The following is an 11,932-nucleotide window of genomic DNA, read 5'->3' as shown; positions in this document are numbered from 1 at the left end:
TGAAATCCAAAATGAAAAGTTTTGGAACTTACAGTCCTGGCCCAGACCATTCATTTTACGAAGGTCAGGACTCTCTGTTTCTTGGACGGTAAACCAGGAAAGAAAACAATGGGACAACAGTAGTTACCTGGCACCTGGAAGGGCACATTGCTTGCTTGCTAGAAGGGCCCTCCAAACACTAGACTGAGAAGGACGTACAGGGGGCCTTAGGGTAAGCATTCATTCCAAAAAATATGGGAATGACAGCTGCTATTTCTGGCCAATGGATCAGGACCTGAAAGATGGGTGTAATCTCCACTGAACAAATCGTACAGTCAGAAATAATCTTGCATCTGCCAGCACTCAACAAACGGGCAGCTCTTTAGAGAGGACTCTCTGGGGACCCAGAGCTGCAGTAACCAAGGGAAATGTATTCAGATTAGATCAGCAAAGGCCTCTCCGTTTCCACACGAGGTATTGTAGGGGGCAATGACACCGGCCAACACACAAGATTTACACAATGAGCTCCCTGAATGCTGCACATGTCCGGGTCAGAAGAGCTGCCGCTGGGCTACAAATGGCTCCTGAAGCAGCAGATGCCAAGTGTCCTATTTACCTTTGCCTTTGGTTATAATTCCTCAAGAGGGCCTGAGAGGTCTGCTTTTCATGGTATTGCCTTTTCCGTCCATTTTAAATTAGGAAGAATTCTTACTTGTCTCATTCCCTTTACCTTTCTCTTCCCAACATGAAAACATAAATAAGATGTGGTGTGTCCAAACGATGGAATATTATTTAGTAACAAAAAAGAATGAAGTACTGATGTATGCTACAACATGGAGAAACCTTGGAAGCATCATGCTAAGTGAAAGGAGCTGGGAACAAAGGACTTTATTATATTGAGTCAATTTATAGGAAATACCCTAGACAAGAAAATCTGTAGAGACAGGAAGCAAACTAGTGGTTGCCTAGAGTTTGGGGGCAAGGGAGACAGGGGGACCAGGCAATGATGACTAAGAGGTACATGGTTTCTTTTTGGAGTGAGGAAGACTCTGTGAATACACTAAAAAGGCCTCTGCATTGTATACTTTAAATGAGTGAATGGTAGAGTATCTAATTATATCTCATTAAAGCTGTTAAAAGATGCCTCAAAGGAATTATGACCTCCTTTAGGAAGGGACATTTAATGAGGGAGCTCTGACTCTCCTGACCACCGCTGCTCCTTCCTACCAACAGCTCATTTCACTAGTCCGTCCCTGCTCAGCTGCAGTATCCGGCGCAGGGTTACACCTTCCCTGAGAAAACTGGGCAGGTGGTAGCTTTGCTGTATCTTCAAGTCTACTCCTGCTCTGTTATGACTTTAGTGTCCTTCCTTCCACATCTAGTTTCCCTCTGTCCCTGAAGAGATAGTGAAACTACCCCCCAGCCCCCAGCACTGGTTGATGACTTGCCATGCCATGAAAAAAGAATGAAGATAAATGATACTATAAAAGCAGAGGTTTGGGAGTTTGATCAAATCTGGGTTCCAATCGAAGCATCTGAACAAGTTACTTTAAGTCTCAATCTCAGGTTCCACTTCTGTAAAATGGGGAAAACACCACCTAATGCATTGAATGCACGTGGTTATTATAAAAATTAAATGGTAAAGTCTATATAAATGATTAATATGGTGCCTGGCACACAGAAGGTACTCAATAAATAATAACCGTTATTTATAAAAGCCTTATGCCCAGTTTTTTCAAACTGTCACCCAGCAGATCAGCTTCTATGTCAAAAAAGGCAGTAACAAAAGCAGGCCACTGGCACCATCAAACGGTTCACAAACATTTTTCTGACTATTTGTTTTAACCCATCTCACTCACAGATCCCTAGTCCATTCCTAATACTTCTGTGTTTTTTTACTTCAATTTGTTTTCCTATTTCTGAGCTCAATTTAACCTAAGCATTAGGCTTATTATTGCCTCTCCAGTTCCATTTTCCCTCCTCAGCCTTAATCTGTATTTATCACCTTAATTATAATACTTTAAGCCACTCAGTGTAAACTGTTTACCCAGAGTAGCACAGCACTCAGTATCCTACTCCTCCTAAAAGCCTATCACAGAATCAAAACAACTTAAGACAGAGTTTAGAAAGAATTATGATGGAACCATAAAATGGAATACTAGGCAGCCATGTAAAACAACACTACAGAAATACTTAATGACATGAAAAGATATTTACAATGGAGTAAGAAGGAGCTGGAAGCATATTACGAAAGTCTGTACCATATGATGAGATTTTGTAAGGAATTTTATAATGTGTGTATATGCAAAAAGAGCTGCATAGAAACAAGATAAGAACAATAAACAAAAAGTTAAGATAAAGTTAATATATTAAGGCAATTTTTATTCTTTTGGCCTGCTGTATTTTCTATATTTTCTTTGATAAATGTATATTAATTCTGAAAAAAAGACTGACTTAAAAATATGAATTTAAACAATACAGAACCTCTTCGCATTTTTTTAGCAGCCACTGTAGCATAGATCTGGAGTCAGAAAGACCAGGACTCAAATCCCTCCTCTACCACTTGTTAGAAGTCTGACTTTGCAGTCACTGAACCTTTTAGGCTTGGTGTTGTCATCTGGAAAATGAAGATGAACATCCCAGCAAAGTGCCTGGCACCTGATCTTCAGTACATCTCTTGGCAGTGGTCCTCAGCTTGAATGTGCATCAGAATCACCTGGAGAGCATGCTGAGACAGGTGGCTGGGCCCCAGCCCCAAACTTTCTGATTCAGTAGGTCTGGGAGGAGGGGGATACCATGAATTTGCATAAGTTCCCAGGTGATGCTGATGCTGCTGGTCCGAGAACCACACTTCGAGGACCACTGCAATAGGCAATAAGAACAAACTCTTCTTACAATACGTTACACAGATATTAAGTGCTCTTTCCGAGCAATATTTCCGGAATATGAGCTCACTGGATACTGAATTATATAAGAGCCTAACACTGCGCATTCACCCAAAAGCCCAGACTTTATAACCTGGGATCGTTCACTCCAAGACAGTGAGGGAATTGGGTTTCCACTGTAGAGGGAAGCAAATAACAATTATTAGGACTGCATTTCGAATATCTGACTTCAGCATGGGAGAAAATGTCTTCGAATGTGGACACGGATCAAGGAATATGCAGGAGGGAGACCAGTGTGAATCCACTGCTCGCTGCCCTGTGCCTGTCTGGGGAGAAGGGCAGTGTACAGTGTGTCACAGAGCACCTGCTTTGCTCTGGGTGCCCCCTGTTGACAAAAACCGACATAGCCTAAGCCCATATGTAGTCAGGATAGGCCTTTTCTTCTTCCAATTTTCCTAGTCCCCTTCTCTTTGTATCTGCAGCTCATCTCCAAACAGGTTAACTGTTGCAGCATGGCATTCATCGTAATGGTATGTGGAATTTAAATCACAATTGCTAGAGATGGTTAGCACTAGCAGTGGGAATAAACTGTGGTTGTAAATAGTCTCCAATACACTGTGAAACCCTGCTGGTATTTCTGAAAATACACTAACTGATGAAGTACTTAAGAGTTTCTATAGATGAAAATTGTTCAACAGCACCATCACAGACAACTAAAAGTAGAATGAGAGAATTTTAGAGCTGGCAAAGGTCTCTAATACTATCATCTCCAGCTTCCTCACTTCTATGAGGAAACTGAAGGGCCCAAAAGGTAAAGTAACATATATAAAGACACAAAATTAGTGACAAAGCCAAGTTTCCTGACTCCCTCATGACTCCTGATCTTTCCACTATACTATTCCATCTTTATTTAGAAACTTTATTCATTTAGTCATCACCAAGACAAGTATAACTGCATTTTTAACCACTTCGTAGAGGGTAAAGAAACTAATGAACATGTAACAATTCCTGAAAGGTACAGGATGAAAAAAATTCTACCTTTTTTTTATTGTGAAAATTAAGCCTTTCCTAATATCAATACTTCTTTTTTAACTGCGCCATGCGGCTTGTAGGATCTTAGTTCCTAGACTAGGGACTGAACCCGCACCCTCGGCAGTGAAAGCACAGAATCCTAACCACTGAACCGCCAGAGAATCCCTATCAATACTTCTTTAATAGCAATCACTTTAAGTTAAATTCACAGGATCAAAACCTGCATTGAGGGCTTCCCTGGTGGCGCAGTGGTTAAGAATCCACCTGCCAATGCAGGGGACACGGGTTCGAGCCCTGGTCCGGGAAGATCCCCCATGCCGCGGAGCAACTAAGCCCGCGAGCCACAACTACTGAGCCCGTGTGCTGCAACTACTGAAGCCCATGCTCCTAGAGCCTGTGCTCCACAACAAGAGAAGCCGCCGCAATGAGAAGCCCGCGCACCGCAACAAAGAGTAACCCCCGCTCGCCGCAACTAGAGAAAGCCTGCACATAGCAACAAAGACCCAACACAGCCAAAAATAAATAAATAAATTTATTTTTTTTAAAAAAACTGCATTGATTACCAACAAACAATGTCTAAACTGGGCGTGAGCAAACTTTGGCCCACCGGCCAAATCCAGCCTGTCACTTGTTTACGTACAACCCACATACAGTCCACGAGCTAAGACAGTTTTTACATTTTTAGTGGATGAAGAAATCAAGAGCATAATATTTTGTGATATATGAAATTCAAAATTCAGTGCCCACAAATAAAGTTTTATTAGAACACAACCATGCTCAGTCGTTTCCATATTGTCTACGGCTGCGTCTGTGCTGCAGCAACAGAACTGAGTAGCTGCAGCAGAGACTAGGTGGTCCCAAAGCCTGGAATATTTACTCTCTGATCCTTTACAGAAAATGTTTGCCCATCCCTGTTCTAAACTATTGATAAATGTGATGTCTGAGCCTTCGGTCAAGTACAAAGTTCTGGGTAATAAGTCCTATGGAGGCCCAGCCTCAGCAGCGAGCTCCCTCCCACCACCCCAGGTTTAGCAGGAGGACCACGCAGGGCAAGTGGCCAACCTATGCTGCCTGTCAACTTGATCTCTCCTCTGCAGAAGCCAAGGGCACTGTGCTAGGCTTGGCCTGTTTTTTAGTTAATATTTATCAGCAATCCTATGAAAAGCATACCCATTTCACAAATGAAGAACCAAACCTAAGAGAGGTTAAACATCAGGCCCAAACTACAGATTGAATCCAGATATGTCTGGCACCAAAGTTCTTTGCTCATTCCCCAGTGGTTTTCAAATTGTGTTCCGGTCAGCTGAGGGGCCTCATGGGCACAGGAAACCCAGAGGGTGGGGCCCCAGGCCTTCCACATCTTTTCTACTAGGACCACTCCACTTATATTTTTATATATTGTGTTCATATAATTTGTTTGAAGAAGAGAACTTGCTGCTAAAAAATTTAGTCTGTAGATCAGTGTTCCTCTTCAAAACAAAAGCTAATTTTGGTGCCACTTATTATTACCACCTTTGGCAAATCTGTCACAAAACTGGAAATCTTAATTTCCTCAGCTGCCAGTGGCGATGAAAACCCTGCCCCCCTGCATGCAGACCGCCACTCACCAAGATCAAACAAGAATGGATATGAAGCACTGTGTAAACTAGAGGACTACAGAAACATAATACAGAATTATCATCCCCTCACTAAAGGGCAGAGAGGGGAGCAAGTAGGGAATTAACATTTGCTGCTGACCAAAGAAAAATCAAACGTGCAAGTAAAATGTTAAAAAAAAAAATTCAAATAAAAGTAAATAAGTAAAAGACATGATGCAGAGTGGAAATATCATAAACTTTGAAATCTAACACATTTAAAAATTCCCTAATTAACAGCTACATAGCCATGGGCGATGGCTTAAATCTCTTTGAGCCTGGGTTTCCTCACCTGCAAATGGGATGAAATAAAATAATACTGAATACTTGCTCAATGCTTTATACAGGGCCTGGCACCTAATGAGTCAGTGTTCAATACATGTTAGCTCTCTTTTTATGGGGACCTCCCATTTGTTACTGTGAAATTAAGACCCACCTGCCAGAATTAACAAATGCATTCCCTGTAACATAACAAAATAATAGAATTAAGGAGCTAGAAGCATCTTTACCTTAGACGATTCTATGAGCCACATGACAGCACAAAGCTTGTGCGAGCACAGGCTGAAGGCACTCTAAAGGAACAATGAAAGATACTAATAACAGGAGATACACACGCAGTCCCCTGTTGAAATGTTCTACTAATTCAATAAGGGTATTTACTGAGTGTTTTAAGAGCCTTCTATGGCTCCATAAAATGACAGATTTACATTTAATATCCACTTGACCAAACCCATTAAACTTGTAAGAGGCACTCTCCTGTTGAGGATCAGATATCTAGCTTCTTAAGTATTAATTTTTCATATTGCTTTGGCAAGGCAAAGGCAATAAAACCTAGTTAAATTCTGAACAAAGTTTTTTTTCCTTTGTCCATAGGAAAAAAATCACAACACAGTAGTCTCTCTATTTCAAGAAGGCTGAAGATGAGTTTATTTTAATTTGTCCCTTTACCAAATTCTTACTGGGCATTTATTTTGTAAAAGGATTCAAGAATATCAAGAGGTAGGACAGTGTCCTTGTTCTCACAGGACTGTGCGGGTCATCCAACCTGTTCACCATAACACAACAGGCAGTGGTAAAGTGCTATTACAAAGTAGGAAAAATGTGCCTTGGGGGTTCGGTGGGCATTAATTAAGGGTCTGTACCCAAATAAATGCATCAGGCAAGACTTCATGGAGGGGGGAACATCTGAAGTGGGATTTAAAGGATGAACTGTATTTAAACAGAGAGAACAACATAAGTAAAAAACTTAGAATTAAAACCTGTATCTGATTTCAAAGCTACATTATCCCGCCCCATAATGTGGCTAAAACACAGACTACCTTACACAACGCAAAAGGAAAAAGACTGGTGCCAGATCACGGAAGGCCTGGAGTAACCACTAAAGTGTCTTCAGCAGATAAAAGCTAAGCAGAGCCTGAGACCCAGTGAAAGCAGAGTTGTGCCTTTAAATGCGTGATTATACAGAACTTGCTGAAATTATTTTCTGGTGGCACCAAAGTTTCTAACATAAGACCGTAAGTCATCTGTTGTATTCCCCTGCCTCTCTAAGTCAACCTTAAATCAGCTCAGTATAATGGTATACAGCTAATGCTACTAAAAAAATAAAAATATTTGATCTAAAACTGAAACGCACAACTATATAGTCCACCAACTACAAAGCCTTTTGCCTTATCTTATACTTGACTAGTTGGTTTCATTCTAAATCACTGCCATGGTTGTCTGTTAAAGAACAATGGGTTGAGGAGACATATCAAGCTTCTTAAAGTAACTCACCAAATGGTAGCTAGGGCTGGTTGTGGGAAGACTATCTGTTGCTTGGTGGTACTAACCACCAGAGCAAGGAGATCCTGCTAACTACTTGGCCGCCCTAAGTAAATCTAGACAGGTGAATTTCCTAATTTTGAAAATTGCTAATAAAGGAAATTCTCTAATTTTCCTTTTATAAATAGTCCCAGTGATTAATAATCTTTAGTCATATAATTCTTCTTGATGGGCACATTAGAGCTCTCATTACAATATAAATCAACAGCCTGTATACATACTATTAGGTCAATCTACTAGAAAGTCAAGCAGTGAAGTTATGATCCATCCATTTACAAAATACTTAATAAGCAATTGGGTCAATAGTGGACTACAAACTGTTCTAACAGCCTAAAATCACAGCAACCCCAAACTGAGCAAAAAGAGGCAAAGCTGGCGGAAGAAGTCAAACTCTGGCATAAAAGACAGGATGTGCCAAGAAACTAGGTACCGAAGAGGGAAGAAGAGGAAAGACAGCCACACTGTCCATTCTTCTGACTCAAGTCACTCGGCTATCCACAGAGCCACAGCAACCCTGTAGATTCAGAGGTGGGACGTTAAGTGATAAAAGCTCCCACAGTTTCCACAATGAAGCGTGACACTCCCAAGAACCACAAAATCAAACCCAACATAGGCAGAAGAGCCCTTAAAGGAAAAAGAAGAAAGTTGGGCCCAGAGATGAGAAGAGTTTTTCTAGACTACATGGGAAGTTAAAGGTAGAGGTTAGCATACAACATCAACCAATAAGACACTGTTGACCTAGGAAGTTTTTAAAAATTTAATCCTTACAACCACCTGACAGAAGTAGGCACTATTATCCTCACTTTCACAGATGAGAAAACTGAGCCTTAGAGAAGTTAAATAATTTGCTCACAATCTTCATAATACTTCCCCAACTCCCTTGATCCGAACCTTATGGAAATGTTCATGTAGATGTGTTAAATGAGTTCAAATAATTAGAGGCAATTAGGAAAGATTTCATAAAGCAGGTTAAGCTGTGGCCAGGGATCTTGAAGGATATTTAGGACTCTGCTGGAAAAAGGAGGAACATTTCAAGCAAAAGGCACTAGGAAGAAATCAATATCCAGCAGAGATAGTTGAAGTACTATGAGGAGACATACACAGCTGAAGAAATATGTGGGTAGGGTAATAATGAACAAGATGGTTGCAGAGAGCCTTGAGTGTCTGGTTCAGTTTGAACCAGATTCTGTTCAAGTCATAGAAGTCTCAAAAATAACTCCCCCTTTATATTTATGCTGCCAAGACCCATAATGAATTAGGTAAATAAATTTACAAGATGTCATTTCCCTCACACAGACATATTTTTCTTGGAAATATGGCAAAGCTATGTTCCTTCGCTAGAAATTTCAAATCTATACATATAACTCATTTCACATGGTGAATAACTAAGAATCAAAAAGAAAATGAGGGGCTTCCCTGGTGGCACAGTGGTTAAGAATCCGCCTGCCAATGCAGGGGACACGGGTTTGAGCCCTGGTCCGGGAAGATCCCACATGCCGCAGAGCAACTAAGCCTGTGCGCCACAGCTACTGAGCCTGTGCCCTAGAGCCCGCGAGCCACAACTACTGAGCCCGTGTGCCACAACTACTGAAGCCTGTGCACCTAGAGCCCATGCTCTGCAACAAGAGAAGCCACCACAATGAGAAGCCCACACACCGCAAGAAGAGTAGCCCCCGCTCGCCACAACTAGAGAAAGCCCACGTGCAGCAACAAAGACCCAACACAGCCAAAAATAAATAAATTAAAAAAAAAAAAAGAAAATGAGAAAATAGACTTAAATCAGAGACTGTGAGAACTAATCATTTCCTTATAAAGCTTCCTTAAGGCCTCTTTCCGATAAAATGAACAAGAAAAATGATTTACTGACCCTAATACATGCCAAGAAATGTACATGTTATCTCTAATCCTACAACAACCTTTCAGAGTAGATACTATTCCTATCTTATAGAAATTGAGGCACAGAGAAGGCTCAAGGAAAAACTTCCCAAAGTCAAATAGCCTGCAATAGCAGAGCTGATGTTTAAACCAAAAGTCAGGGTGTGTGTGTGCGTGTGTGTATGTACTGAGGCGCAGAGAAGGCTCGAGAAAAAACTTCCCAAAGTCATATAGCCTGCAATGGCAGAGCTGATATTTAAACCAAAAGTCAGGGGTGTGTGTGTGTGTGTGCATGTGTGTGTGTGTGCATGTGTGCGTGTGTGCACACGTGCGCGCGCCTACAAGGGAATTTCCATGAAAGCCAGTGAGTCTGGTGGATCCCTTACCATATCACATCCCTCAGGACATGCAGAAAGCAGCATAATTTCTCTTCACTACCTTAAGGGCTTTCTTGCCCAAACATGCTTGCCACTAGGGATGTGGAAAAGGCTGTGTCAGCCAAACACAAAGCCACTATAAACCTGCCAATCTTCCTTGGAGCAATCACCAGGTCTGAAAAGAGATAATCAAATGCCTGTTTTCATAGTCTCTTTCATATGATAGTTATGCAGAGTTTATCCAAACTTAGCACATAAGGATGAAAACACAGTTTTGTTTTGTTTTATTGGGGGAAGGAAGATACGTCTTACAAAATCGCATAACTGAGAAAAAATATTTGCAAATTGTAAATATGACAAAGAACTTGTATCCAGAATATATAAAGACCTCTTACAATTCAATAATAAGAGGACAAATGAACCAAATATTTGTATAACTAAATAAAACCAAATAAAAAGTGGGCAAAAGACTTGAACACACATCTCAACAAAGAAGACATATGACTAGCTAATAAGCACATGAAAAGGTACGCCACACTGTTAACCATTAGGGAAATGCAATTAAAACCACAATGAAATACCAATATATATTCAGTATAATCAAAGAGGTGGATAAAACCAAGCCACTTTGGAAAACAGGTTGGCAGTTTCTTAAAAAGTTAAGCATAATACTTTTTATAATTTCTTCTATCACATTTCTACACTGAAATTTTTATAAGGTTTAGTCAAATATTTACCTACAGTTTATTTTCCTTTCAAATTGGATTTAATCCTTTAATTTTCTAGGTATTATTTTGATTTGCAATAGAAAGATAATGGTTTACTTGAGTAGTTTTCAAAAATAACTTCCATTACAACTGTTCAGCGACCGCCCCCCAAAAAAAAGTTAAGCATAAATTTACCATAAAACCCAGCAATTCCGCTCCTAGAAATCTACCCAAGAGAAATGAAAACATATATCCATACAAAGACTTGTGAGTGCTCATAACAGCATTACTCATAATAGCCAAACTGGAAATAATACAAATATCTATCAACTGGTAAATGGATTAACAAAATGTGGTACATCCACGCAATAGAATACTATTCAGCAATTAAAAGTAATGATATGGTGATACATACTACAACATGGATAAACCTCAAAAACATTATGAAAAATGAAAGAAGTCATACACAAAACACTACATACATATTATATGACTCTATTTACATGAAATGTCCAGAAAAGATAATTTTATAGAGTCAGAAAGCAGATCAGTGGTTGTCTGGGGCTGGGGTGGGCATAAGGATTGACTGCAACAGAATTCAAGAGAATTCAGGGGGATGACAAAAATGTTCTAAAACTGGACTGTAGTGATGGTGACACAACTTTATAAATTTAATAAAATCCCTGAATAAGTACTCTTACACTGAGTGAACTTTATGGTATGGATATTATATCTCAATAGTGCTTTTTAAAAAGTAATTATTAAATATATACATTTTCTATATATATGTACGTATATATTTAATAACTCCAGGGGAAACAAAAAAGTATATAAGGGAATGTAATCATAATATTATGTTTCTTCTATATTCAGTCATAATAATGTAGATATTATGTAAACATAAATCAATAACGAACATTGATTTAACCATTTTTTGGTTAAATCAATGAGAAATTAGCAATTTTACAGACACTCCTTCCTTCTCATCTCTAACAGTAGGAAGCCAAAGGATAGAGCCTCAAATCGATAAATCAAGAAATAACAGAATAAGCATGTTATTTAGGTACATGGCTGTAAGCAGCAAAATAAATAAAACGGTCTTTCCTAGGAGGGAAAAGCTTATGAACTATCTACAGGATGGAATGATCTAAAATGCAACACTAAGTCTGAAGCTGATTAACGGTTTGAGAAAAGTGCTGATGCTGCAGCATCTACCAGCCTTTCATCCACTAGAGGGTGTAAGGCAACACCACAGAAGGACCTGAACCACTGATGGGTGACCCAATGTCAGATACTGAAGAGATGCAACCATGTGAATAAATCTTGCATAAAGGCCGAAAGTGGGGTTCTAGATAACCTAGTAGGAAGAAAAGAAAGCGATTTCATACTTTTTGTAATTTAAAAGCAAAGCAGAAGCATTTTTAGTTAAGAAAAAGGGCCAGTAAAACAAATTACTATGGATTGTGAGATATGAGAGGTATGAAACATTTTACTTCTGAACCTATTATTTTAATCCAGTCTCCAACTGGGAGAGGGCAGTGGGATAAAATTTCTCACTCAACAATTAAGTACTAGCTGGAACTGATATTAAACACAGCAAATGATAAAGCTGTTGCCTAGAC

General features: G+C 39.7%; 1 protein-coding gene across 19 annotated transcripts in view; it reads right to left on the bottom strand.

The window, feature by feature from the left end:
* The window catches only part of RBFOX2 (RNA binding fox-1 homolog 2), a 266,923-nt gene that overhangs the window by 169,481 nt on the left and 85,510 nt on the right, over positions 1–11,932 (bottom strand). The gene's annotated exons all lie outside the window — the stretch shown is intronic.

Source organism: Balaenoptera acutorostrata, chromosome 11 (assembly GCF_949987535.1).
Source record: "Balaenoptera acutorostrata chromosome 11, mBalAcu1.1, whole genome shotgun sequence".
Lineage (NCBI taxonomy): Eukaryota > Metazoa > Chordata > Mammalia > Artiodactyla > Balaenopteridae > Balaenoptera > Balaenoptera acutorostrata.
Note: the sequence above shows the minus strand (reverse complement) of the source record. Positions and strands in the feature narration are given on the sequence as shown.